Genomic DNA, 13,378 nt, shown 5'->3' with positions numbered 1-13,378 from the left:
CATTTTAAGATTTACCTAAAATAGCACCACCACACTCATCTCCACTGCCCTAAGCATTCTATCACATTACCCTGGTATTTCCATCATAGCATCTATCACAATCAGAAAGTCTGAGTCTTCCTGCCCTACTTCTTTAGAATGCAAACTCCACAGGGACTGGGACTTGTCTGTCTTCATCACTAGATCCCCTATCTCCAGTGCCTAGAACTGAGCTGCCAAATAATAACCTTTCAATACAAACTTGAAGAATGAATAATTAATCATGGGGAAGGGATATCATCTAAAATTCTAGTGTTATTTACCAATCTAAGCATTATTTACCAAGATAACTTTGGTTTGTCTATTTGAGTAAGACAGGTTTATATAATGCTGAGACTTCACAACACTTCAAATAAAATAAACTCACAAGGCACAAACTGAGAAACTCCTTTTCAAGGAAGTTTTTAATTACTCAAAATTAGCTTTTAACTAATACTCTCTGCAATTACATTCCATCTTAAATCAAAAAGGTTCTCTTAATTTTTAACTAGTTTATGACTTTTATCAGTCATTTAATTAACAAATATTTATTACTTCCCAACTTTGTGAAGGGCATTATGGGTAATTAACCAAAGACCTTGCCCTAACAAAGCTTAGAAATCAATAGAAGAATGGCCATGATCACAGTTATACTTTGGGACGATTAACTTCATCTCAGTGTTTTTTTGGACTGGAGGCAGGGAGACAAGTTAGAAGGCTATTAGAGTAATTAGTTCAAGATAGAGATAAATGGAGGGTCTGACTTAGGACAGTGATTAAAATAAATAAATACAAAATACAAAATAATGTAATATGATCTCACTGATATGAGGAATTCTTAATTGTAGGAAACAAACTGAGGGTTGCTGGAGTGGGGGGTGGGGTGGGAGGGTATGTGCTCTGGTAAGCGCTGTGAATTGTGCAAGACTGTTGAATCTCAGATCTGTACCTCTGAAACAAATAATGCAATATATGTTAAGAAAAAAAAAAAAGAAGAAGAAGAAGAAGAAGGTAGCGGGAGGGGAAGAATGAAGCGGGGGAAATCGGAGGGGTAGACGAACCATGAGAGACGATGGACTCTGAAAAACAAACAGGGTTCTAGAGGGGAGGGGGGTGGGAGGATGGGTTAGCCTGGTGGTGGGTATTGAGGAGGGCACATTCTGCATGGAGCACTGGGTGTTATGCACAAACAATGAATCATGGAACACTTCATCTAAAACTAATGATGTAATGTATGGGGATTAACATAAGAATAAAAAAAATAAATTAATTAAAAAAAAGTACATCAAAAAAAAAATAATGTAAGATAGAAATGGCAAATGCTCTATGCTTTTAAATCTCTTAAGAGTTCCACATGGGATATTATCAGTGCTAAAACACTGTTACTTTCTTAATTACAGGTGAAGGACAACCAGGATGAACAAGAGTTCAAGTGTTTCATTCTTGCATATGACATTATGAAGTAGTGACCTATCACCATATTATAGTTGAATGAGTAATTTGTTAGATTAGACAAAAATATCTGAGTGTTTAAGAACTATACTTTTGTACCTAGCGCTTACCACCAGACTAACTGGTTAACTACACCATTTGGATTTTAGCTCTGATTTCTAAAATCAAACATTGGCAACTCAAAAACTTAGTATATAACTACATTTCTCAAACTAAACCGGGAGCACTGGACTATAAGCCATGAGTCCTGAGGAAGATTCGAAAAATTTGTATTTTCATTTTGATAATATGTTTTAAACAGTGTATTCTGGATCATCTGAATAACTACCTCATATCCATAATCAATGGTACTAGAACCAGGGGGGGCGGGATAAAAAAAAAAAAAAAAAAAAAGGGCACAGAGGGTCTTAGAAGGTAAATGATATATTTATGCCAAGTGAAAGCCAAACCATCTGTGATTTAAGGAGGAAAGCTTTGCAGCATTCAAATGCACAAAAGTGGTGTAGGAACTGGATTATCACAGGATGTATAGTATATAGAAAACTGCACACCTTGCCAAGGCAGGCAATAGTATATTTACTATGCAAAGAATTTGTTTCAGCAAAACAACATCATCCATTACCCTAAATTTAATTTGTTTTACTGGCTTTATAGTTTTGTTTATATTTAATTTATAAATCTACTTGTGTTTTACACTTACATAAAAGCAATAAACATAAGGAATTTATATTTATATACACCTAAAAATTAAATATTTTAATAAAACTATTTAGGCCAATATAAGGACCCACAATATTTTTTTTTCCGTTTAAAGAGGGGACTATATATATTATTCATGCTTAAGACTAACACGGTGGACAAAACATGGGGATTCAAATCAGAAAGATCCATTTCCAAATCTTGGCTCTTCTAGGTGTTTAACACATAACCCTAAACAGTAATCTCACTAAGCCTCCGTTTACTTGCAGGGTTACTATGAAAATAGTTTTATGTGGTACACTCGAACTCAAATGAAAATTCTTTTCCTCTTTCTCCATCTAAATTAGCTTTTTATGGCATTCGATATTCTATCAAACTACAGGGCTTAAGATCTCGTCATCTTTGATGTCTCTCCATAGAACTATTAATCTAGCATACACCATGCAGATAACACTTGCACAATGTTTCCTTCCCACTGCAACCAAGAATTTCCAAATCTCCAAAGTCTGAAACCTGGTATGGTACTTTTACCTCTATTTCCTCCAACCTACAACACAGTCTCTGTAAAAGCCACAGAATTTAACTCCCTCGAGTGCATCTCTGAGGCTGTCACTCTCCTGTTTTAAAATCTTCTGTAACTCTCAAGGCCTTCTGCATTAAAGCTCTACCCAATCCATCCTTCCAATTTTACCTCCCAACAATTCCTAAACTGAAAATTTCCTGAGGCAATGATACTGAGATATGCCCTATCCCTAGCACAGTACGTGACACATAAGAAATACCCAATAGTAACACTTGATATAAATACTGAAAATCCATAATGCTCCTCTTCCCCAAAAAAGACACTAGATTTTCTCCGGTGGCATAACTCTTCCTTCATTTCTTTCTAATACGCTTCTAATTATTAATAGACAATTGGTTTTTTTTTTAAGATTTTATTTATTTATTTATTCATGAGAGACAGAGAGACCCGATCCCAGGACCATGGGATCATGACCTGAGCCCAAGGCAGACGCCCAACCAACTGGGCCACTCAGGTGCCCTAATAGACAATTGTTTTAACCATAACAATCTGAAAACTGGCCTTTAAAGACAATTACAAAGAATCACAAAAAAAGACAATAGTCCTCTGTGATTAAAAGAAAAAGCCAATGAAAAAGCATTTTACTCTCCCTCTTTATTTTAATTACTTTTTAAATTCTGAGTTTTACTACTAACTTAGAAGCTAGTTGACATGACCAAATAACTGCAACATAAAAGCTGTAAGAAAAAACAAAACCAAATCCCTACTGAATAATACAAGAACAACAGACACATATTTAACAAAATACTCATTAAAGCTTCTGAGTACCTCTGCAGTTACTTCCCCTAAAATTTTTTTGGTCCCTTATTTTTCTAATGAGTGAAAGCCAAATGCCTAAGTTATGTACACACATATACCCAAAATATTTCTCCTCTGAATAAAATACATAATGTACGATATTGTATGTCATTCTGACATCATCTCTTTGTAGGAAACATGGGTAAGGGAAATTACTGCTAATCATAAACATTACCAGTGGGCATTTCTTAAATATTCACCTCTCTGTTCAGGCTAATATACTCAATGTCACTGACCCAACCTTCCACTACAAAAGCTGGAAAAAACCAGAGGGCCCCAAATTAATGTATAAAAATTTGACTCACATGTAACTTTTCAGTAGCACTACTGTAGTGTGCGGGCAGACAGACCTCCTGAGGGATCTGTCGCACAATCTAAAACATACAGGGATCTTTAGGTAACCAAACAAAATTAAACTATGGCCATAAACTATAGTCATAAAGTCAGTCAATCCAGTGCGCCAGCTCTTTAAACAAAGAGCTAACAAGTCCAGCATTCAGAATAAAACAGAGGTCTCAATTCATCTCTATCAATTTAGTGTCCTCACATCAAGTGGGAGCACCAGGCCATCACAACTTCCTTAACAATGACGGTAAAACTTGTGAGCCAAAGAGAGCTCCCACAGCTGTATTTCACTTGGATTATAAAGCTTACATACTGCATAATATTCTGTAACTTTAGTCTCCAAATTCATGAAATGGATTGGGGAGGGGGGGGAATAACATGGATATAAAATATGACTGACAGTATCTCAATTGTTATTTGCCAAACGGCAGGGGCAAACGGATCACTCTATGGATGACAGAGCCATAAAAGAAAAAGAAAATATTTTTAATTGTTACAAAACTGGTCCATATGGTCAAAAAATGTGAGCATCCATACCCCAACAAGTTATAGACTATGATCTAAGACACAGAGCTTAATTGGAGGAAAAAATGCCTATGCTCTGCCTCTCTAAAGAAACATACAACCCTATAACCCGAACATCATCAAACCAACACCCACTACAGTGGGTGTTTTTAAATATTAAGTCAGGAAATCATGATAAGTGCTAGCGGTTCCTCTAGGCCTCAGCAGCAGCCTTAGGTATAAGAGCAAACTCGAGCCCTCTTAACACTCATAGAATAATGTTGATGTCATTACGAGGCCACTGATTCTTTGCACTCTGGACTAGTCATTCCTTGATCCACAACGCAATTCCTCCCCTCCCCATCACCCCCCTAATAAAAGAGATCTCAGTGCAGAGAAGCCCTCGGATACCCCCTTCTCCTCTACCTCCAGCGGCTGCCGCTTTCTCCTCCCTCCGGCTCCGAGGTGGGGGCTCCAGAAGGTCCCGGGCAATTCCGAGCCCGGGCGGTGCTTGTTTTGCCTGTGCACGGTAGCTCCGGCCAGCCGCTTCCTTTCCCAGTTTGCCCGAACTGGAGCGCTACAGGGAACCGGGGGGCCGGGGAGGGAGCCCGGGTGGAGACGCCGCCGCTGCCGCCGCCTCTGGTATGTCAGGGGCCGGGATTGTATTTCGAAAGATCCGCCATTTTCACCTCGTCATCACCATCACAGCTCAGCAGCTTCCCCGACAGCCCGAGCCCGGGCCGCCGCCGCCGCCGCCGCCGCCAGTAACCTCCCCCTTCCTCCTCCTCCCCTCCTCGGCCCTCCCCTCCGGAGAGGCGCACACCCACATATCCGGGGAAACCTCCCGCCCGCCCCGCCAACCTTCAAATGCACAGGGAGACACAAACGCACACACAGCCCACGCCGAGACCTTTCACCCCACAGCGAAAAATGGTGCTTCTGCGGGCCCGGCAGCTACGCGAAGGGATGTCTCTCTACCTGCCGAGTCCCAAGTCCGGCATATTTTTGTTTTGAAGAGCAAAAGCCACACGGAAGGCGGCATAAGGACAATAAAGAACCCAAACTCTTTCATTTTCAGAAAAGCAACTTGAGACGGATGATGGAATGCGTTTTATTCACTCGGCTCATTTCAGATACTAAAAACATGATAAAGACCTTTAATGTCATTCACCAACTGACGTTTTCCTCTACTGTCAGCACTACTTTGACAGAACGACCCATTTCCATATGCATGTCTGATCTGACACATTTGTAAATTACAGGCACTGATCCTCATGCTGATGATGTGGTCAAAACTAGATGTGGTCTAGTTTTAAAAATAAAGTTCTGAACTATTTTCCCTCTCTACTTGATTTCATCTGATCATTTCTGTCCGTGAACACTGTGACTTCCAATTTGTCATTGGTTTAAGATGTCAAAGCCCAACGAGGTTTAAAATGTATTGATCCTACTCATGAATGAACAATTTCTAAAATACAGAAAATATACCTCTAAACTAAAATTATTTGCCAAATGTTTTTAAGATCTGTCACCAAATGAAAAAAAAATCTACCACAGATATATTTAATACAGACAAAATAAATAGCTTGCTTTAGAACAAGACCTCAGTTACCCATCTTTCCCACCAGCTACTCTCATTATGCGGTTTAATAACTAAAAAAGAACATAAGCATTTCTTTAATCATCTAAGAAATAACACAAAACCACAAGCTTCAAGGCTTGCGACAAGACCAGAATTAAAAAACAAAAACAAAAAACCAAATTGGTTATCTTTGTTAATTTCAGAAAGCTTTGGTAATCGCGCATTCAAAAGCTGAATTCTAAACCCACCACTGAACTACAGTATAAAATCTTAAAGACCTACCTGCAATGATCAAATTGAATTTCAAGGTTGAGAACAGGGCCACTCTACTGTCTTTTTTAAAAGTTCGTCTAAGAAGAGTGAGGTGGAAGTTGAAAAAGCCATTTCATTTCCTTACCTTTCTTGAATGACAACTCCATATAAAAGCCAGTAGATTCAGGCTTTAAACAAGTGCTATCTACCACCCAGCCCAATCGCTCTTTATCTATGCAGCCTGCTCGAGCCTGAGAGTCTCCGGTCTTCCCAGTTTCTTCATGTTTAAACTTTATTTTTCCTCCGCCAGCCCCATCCATCCGCACTCTGCTTGGTGTTTACCGTTGCTTGGCCAAGCTAAGTCCCGGCCCGCTCCCTTTCCCCGTGCACCTCGGGGACATTATGACATTTAGATGGTGGGCTTCGCGAGGAAAACGGACATACACGGAGAGATCATACAAAGGGGCGTAGGAAGAACGGGGCGGCCGGCAGCAAGGAAAGGAGGGGCTGGTACAAAATGACACAGCAGCAAAACCGGTTCCCAGAAACCCAGGGCGGACACAGTCGGCTTCTCCGGCCACGCAAGGTGCGTGTCAACAGCCGCCGGAACCCTTCCTCCCGACTGCCGGGAAGGGCGGGCGGCCGGCCCAGCGCCGGCCCTACCGGGTGACAGCCGCCCTCCCGGGTGCCGGCGGGAAGAGGCCGAGCGCGGAGGATCCTCCCGCCCCTTGCGGCCCAAGGAAGGCGCGGCGGCCCCCAGCCCGCAGGTTCCCGCTCTCCGCCACGATCCACCAGCCCGGGCTCCCAGAGGGGGCGGTCCGGCGCCCTCCGCCCGCTCCACCACCCGCAGCGGGGGCCGGTGTCCCCTTCCCGCCCTCCCGCCCAGATGTCCCCACCCCCGGGGCTGACACTCACCAAAGCCGGCGGCGCCGCCGCCTGCTCCTCGCGCCGCGCTCCCTAGGCTCCCAGCAGCAGCGGCGGCGGCGGCGCCTCCGAGACACAGACCCGGGTTTGTTCAAAATCACGCGCCCAGCGCCATTCCACCGCCGCATCCCATAATACGCTGGGCCCTCCCCGCCCGCGCGCCCCTGTCCGCCCGCCCCTCTCCTCCACCGGCCCCGCCTTCCCGGCTGGCTTCCTTCGCCCCGCCCCTTCCGCGGCGCCTTGCCCCTCCCCTTGGCAACCCGAGCCTCGCGTCATTCCGCAGGGCGCGGAAGTACGCTCCAGCCCCACGTGACTCTCAGTGGGCGCTCCGTCAAAGCCTTCGCAGGGAAAGTTCCGTACGGCCCGAAGCTGGGAGGGGGTAAGCCGGGTTGCGCCTGCAGTTGAGAGTGCCTCATCTTCTAGCTTTCCTCGTTAGGAAGTTAGTGCTGAAGGTGCGACTTCCAGCCAACTGCCACTGGTTGATGTGCTTGGCTAAATCAATATTCACAAACGCCCTCTTTGTTTTTAGGCATTGATTTTGCAGGAATCGCTAAAAAGTCCTTGGGAGACCACGCAGAGTTAAACTTACTTTGAAAGGGACTTTTTGCAATGTGTAGCTAAGACTAACACAATCAAAATTATTTGCATTTAGTCACCTTTTCCTTCTTTTGTTTTCGTCGATGCCCTTTATTATAAAATAAGAAAAGATAGCTAAATGTGGAGTCAGATCAACAGGCACTCAGTTAATAACTGCAGTGTGAGACAAGAACTACACAGACGAAACAAAAAATACGAAAGGGGGCAATGTCAAATGGTGTAGTACAGTCTATAATTGCCAACGGAGCACGGAGGACATACAAGTCAACGTCAGAGACTGGCAGCGACCATAACGGCCCAGGTGAGACTTACGTTGTAGTGGAAGCAGTTGCTTTGGAATCAAGCAGTCCTGGTTTTGAATTCTGGCACCTCACACATTAGTGTATAGCAATTTATCAGGTTCCTTTTCCCATCTACAAAGTAAAAATCCCAGGATTTTGAGGGTTAAATGAAGTGAGAGGTGTCAAGCAGCTACACAGTTCCCACCTCAAATGTTAATTCTGTTCTGCAAAAATCAACACCACCCATATCTCCTATGGCAATCTCAATGGCAAAGCAAGTGGCATGAAATTAGAAAAGGCTCGGAAGCCAGAGGGTCTGTGGCCTGTGCAAGGAAAGGGAGAAAATTGAAACTTGGTTGGGGATCAGTAGATTAGTCCAGTTTATGAGGAGCCTTGAGAGCTAGTGGACACCTCTAGAAGGAAGAAGGGAGTTGAGATGGGGTATCAAACCCTGGCTGGATTCTAGGGAAACTATCCCCAAAAGGGAGAAGATTTCTCAGTTTATTCCATAAAGCTAGCATAATCCTAATATCAAAACCCAACACAAACAATACCCAAAGAAAGAGAGGAATTCTTCTGTTCTCACTATGACTTTGTTGCAAAGAAAACTGAGTACTAAAGTATCAAAAACAGTGGTGTGGTAATAAAAAGAATTCGTACCATGACAAAGTATGGTTTATTCCAAGAATGGTGGTTTAACACTAAGAAATCCCAGGTAATTTATTAAAGGAGAAAAGCCAAATGATACTCTCTAGGGATGCACTGTATAACATTCAACAGCCATTTCTGGAATTTAAAAATACATAGTAAACCAGAAATAAAAGAACATTCTTTAAATGGATCAAGATAATCATCAGAAAACAACAGTAACTTCATACCTTAGAGTGAAATGAGGGAAGCATTTACATTAAAGTCAGGGACCTGACAAGGATGGAGGGCTATAGCAGCTATTATTTAACGTTTTCTAGGGTGTCCTAGCTAAATGTAATTAAAATAGGAAAAAGAAAATAGAGGTTTGAATACTGGACAGAAAAGACTAAATGGTTCTTATTAAAAATAATCATACAGGGACACCTGCGTGGCTCAATCAGTTAAGCGTCTGCCTTCGGCTCAGGTCATGATCCCAGGGTCCTGGGATGGAGCCCCTGTTTGGTTCCCTCTCCCTGCTCAGCAGGGAATCTGCTCCTCCCTCTCCCTCTGCCCCTCTCCCCTGCTCCTGCTCTCTCTCAAATAAATAAATAAATAAAATCTTAAAAAACAATAATCACAAAGAGGGGCACGTGGTTGGCTTAGTTGGTTAAGCATCTGACTCTCAATTTTGGCTCAGGTCATGATCTCAGGGTTGTGAGACTGAGCCCCGCCTCAGGCTTCCTGCTGGACGTGGATCCTGCTTAAGATTCTCTCTCTCCCTCTCCCTCTCCTTCTACCTCCCCACGCACCTCTCCCTCTCTAAAAATAAATAAATAAATAAATCACAAAGAGCGCAGTGTTGGGGTTAATTGCTTAGCCTCTGGAGCCAGACTATCTGGGTCCAAATCCTGGCCCTGCCACTTAGTAACTGCATGATCTTGGGCAAGTTACTTTCCACCTCTGTCTCAATTTCTTTATCTGTAAATTGGGCACAGTGTAGACATCATAAGGTTGTTGTGACGATTACTGAGAAAATATACATAAAACAGTTTGAACAGTGCCTGGCATTTGGTAAATGCTCAGTGACCAAAACCCATTAATAATCAAAGCTATAATACAGAGTAAAATATAACCTAATTTTTACCTTTTCAAAGAAAACATTTTAGCTCCTAAGAGTCACTGTTACTCAAACATTTCTATTTCAAAAAAGAATTTTTGCTTTATATTTGCCTGAACGCTTTTACAGATAAACTAAAAACATTTATTCAGTAAGTATTTGTTGATCGTCTACTGGATCCCAAGCACTGTGAAAGGCACTGGGAATAACATAGCAAACAAGATGAAGCAGCTCTATCCAGTGGAACTTTCCCCAATGGTGGAACTGTTCTATATTCACACTATCTGATACAGTAGACATAGCTCACATGTGGCTATCAAACCACTGAAATGTGGCTACTGCAGCTAAGAAACTGACCTTTTCATTTTATTTAATTATCCTTAATTTAAATTTAAACAGCCGTGTGTGGCTGATTACTATATACTGAACAGCACAGTGCTACAGGAAATGACAGACAACAAACAGGTAGAAAAATTAGAGCTCTCTAAATAAATAAAGGAGGTTTCTGAGGAAAATATCAGTACAGAAAATGAAAAGATAGAGGTATAGGGGCACCTGGCTGGCTCAGCTGATAGAGCACATGACTCTTAATCTCAGGGCCATTAGGTCAAGCCCCATGTTAGGCATGGATCCTACTTAAGATTTAAAAAAAAGTTTTTAATTAACAAAAAAGATAGTGGTATAGAAGTATGAGTTGGGTAGAATTATCAGTAGACAAAATGAAATGTATTATGGGGTACCTATTATGTTCCAGGTATACTGTTACGTACAAACTATACAGTAGTTAATAAAATTTTCTTAAAATAGCTTAGTATCCAAAAGATTACCCAGAGGTTCATGAGTCCATTTGTCCTAAGTCCAGATGTCTCTATATAATTTATACATCTATGTAAGTGTAATTATCACCATATTCTTTTCCATTATCACATAACTCTTTTATAACAGATCTATAATCCCTTATCAACAGCTTCAAAATCCAAAATTTTTGAAAACTAAAGGGTTTCATGAAGCTTATGACAAACTCAGCAGACAAACCTGGCCTGCCTAAACTCACTGGGTATTCTTAAAGTGGATGCATTTTATTATATGTCAATTATACTCCATTAAAGTTGTTTTTTTTTTTTTGAAGATTTTTTATTTATTGGGGGGGGAGACAGCATAAGCAGGGGGAGCAGCAGAGGCAGAGGGAGAAGCAGGCTTCCCACTGAGCAGGGAGCCCGATGGGGGGCTCGGTCCCAAGACCCTGGGATCATGACCTGAGCCAAAGGCAGACACTTAACCGACTGAGCCACCCAGGTGCCCCAAAGTTGGTTTTAAAAGAAAAAAGTTTTTAAAATTATTTATCCTCAATTCCAAAATACATTGACACTCAGTGGTTTCTAATGAGGGAATGTAGATCAGTATCATTTTGAACATACCCTAAATTTTTTCACATACGGTACATGATGTAATTAATAATGTCAAACCACCTGAAAATTAAAATCAACCACTAAAGTCATCTGCTGATGGTAGACAGAGTTCATTATTTTTCCTCTTGGCAACAAGATTTATTTGCCTCTATAATAGTTATTTTTGTTTTTGTAATAAAAAGGATAGAAGTGGGGCGCCTGGGTGGCTCAGTCATTAAGCGTCTGCCTTCGGCTCAGGTCATGATCCCAGGGTCCTGGGATCGAGCCCCGCATCGGGCTCCCTGCTCCGCGGAAAGCCTGCTTCTCCCTCTCCCACTCCCCCTGCTTGTGTTCCCTCTCTCGCTGTGTCTCTCTCTGTCAAATAAATAAAATCTTTAAGAAAAATTAAAAAAAATAAAAGGATAGAAGTAGGGGTGCCTGGGTGGCTCAGTCGGGTCATCCCAGGTCATGGTCTCAGGGTGGTAGGATCGAGCCCCTCTGGCGCTGCGCTCTACAGGGAGTCTGCTTGAGATTATCTCCTTCTCCCTCTGCCCCTCCCCTCACTCACATGAGCTGACATGCTCTCAAACTCGCTCTCTGAAATAAATAAATAAATCTTTACCAAAAAAAAAAAGGATAGAAGTAGAGGATTCTCTGTAATGCTCTGATCCACAGTGTCCTGCCTCCCCCTGCCCATCTGTGGTTTCACTTTCCTTGGTTCCAGTTACCTGCAGTCAACTCTGGTCCAGAAGCAGATCCTCCTTAACATGTCATCAGAAGGTCAGTAGTAGCTTAACCCTAACACTAAATAACAATGCCTACGTCACTCACCTCACTTTATCTTATCACATAGGCATTTTATCATCTCACATCATCACAAGAAGGTGAGTACAGTGCAGTATTTTGAGAGACCACATTCATATAACTTCATATATATTATAGTACATTGCTATAATTGTTCTATCTTACTAGTTGTTATTCTCTTACTGTGACTAATTTATAAATTAAACTTTATCATAGGTATGTATGTACAGGAAAAAGCATAGAATGTAGAGGGTTCAGTACTATCTGCAGTTTCAGGCATCCACTAGAGGGATTAAACATATTCCCTGTGGATAAGTGAGGACTTGTCTTGCTAGGGTGTAACCATCCCTATAGTTAGGAGTGGACTTTACCCTTGAAGGAAGTATTTGCAATGTCAGTCATCCTGAAAAAAGGCACATCTTGAGACAGGATATGGGAACTTGAAAGAAGGGCTCACACAGAGAGGGAAGTGGTTCCCCTCTCTTGGCCTTGCTCATTTGTACCTGGACCCAGAGTTTAATGTGTTTGAAGGAATGTGCTCATTTGGGATGCCTGGGTGGCTCAGTCGGTTAAGCATCTGCCTTCGGCTCAGGTCATGATCCCAGCGTCCTGGGATCGAGTCCCACATCGGGCTCCTTGCTCAGTGGAGAGCCTGCTTCTCCCTCTACCTGCTGCTCCCCCTGCTTGTGCTCTCTCTCTCTCTCTCTGATAAATTAAAAAAAAAAAAAAAAAAACTTAAAAAAAGGAATGTGCTCATCTTCCACCTAACAGAAGACTTCTGCCTCGAGAGAGACTAGAAATGAGGTAAAGCTTTTTTTTTCCCTTTTAATTACAAAACACCTTCCCTAGAAAAGAACCAGTGATGTGATCCTTATCTTTGTGGTTTCCATGGGGTTCCATGAGCATGCAAGCCCATACTCAATCTTTAACAATTTATTTAAACATTTAGCAGAATTCTTTGCTGTTTGAATGGCTACTTCATTTTCCTTCATATGCTATGCCACAGATGACCCAGGGCTTGCCTCTCACCTGTGTTTACAAGCAGCTTGTCTTTCCTTGGATTCAGGCTAGTCAGCTGTCCTGTGACCTCAGCTCTCTGATTGGCTCAATAAAAGTTATGATTTTGTAGCTTGCCTAGCTTATTGTTGTGACGGTGGAAACAATGCTCTTTTCAGCCTTCTGTACTAGGCAGAAGCTGTAAGTCCTCCAGATATTATTTTGTTAAGAGGGTCTGGGGTATCTATTGTTGGACCATAGTGCTCATCACAATTTCTACCCAAGATAGTCCCATCATAATTTTTACCCAAGATAGTCCTTTTTTTTTTTTTTTAAGATTTTATTTGTTTGTCAGAGAGAGCACAAGCAGGGGGAGCAGCAGGAGAGGGAGAAGCAGACTCCCTGCTG

The 13,378-nt window shown here is 42.1% G+C and overlaps 1 protein-coding gene across 4 annotated transcripts in view; it reads right to left on the bottom strand.

Moving 5' to 3' along the window:
* Positions 1–7,296, bottom strand: part of LIN54 (lin-54 DREAM MuvB core complex component) — a 65,320-nt gene extending 58,024 nt beyond the window's left edge. For 2 of the 4 annotated variants that reach the window (XM_035004638.1, XM_035004639.1), the window contains exon 1: positions 7,149–7,296. The gene's annotated coding sequence lies outside the window, so the exon portion shown is untranslated. Of the gene's footprint in view, positions 1–4,825; positions 6,540–7,148 lie in introns of those variants that run through there. The other 2 variants (XM_035004637.1, XM_035004640.1) reach the window with 2 other exon arrangements.
* Between the last annotated feature and the right edge of the window lie 6,082 nt (positions 7,297–13,378).

The sequence above is a fragment of the Mirounga leonina genome, unplaced genomic scaffold (genome assembly GCF_011800145.1).
Source record: "Mirounga leonina isolate KUSES-001 unplaced genomic scaffold, KU_Mleo_1.0 Mir_129, whole genome shotgun sequence".
Lineage (NCBI taxonomy): Eukaryota > Metazoa > Chordata > Mammalia > Carnivora > Phocidae > Mirounga > Mirounga leonina.
The sequence above is the reverse complement of the archived record's forward strand: the minus strand, read 5'-3'. Positions and strand labels throughout refer to the sequence as shown.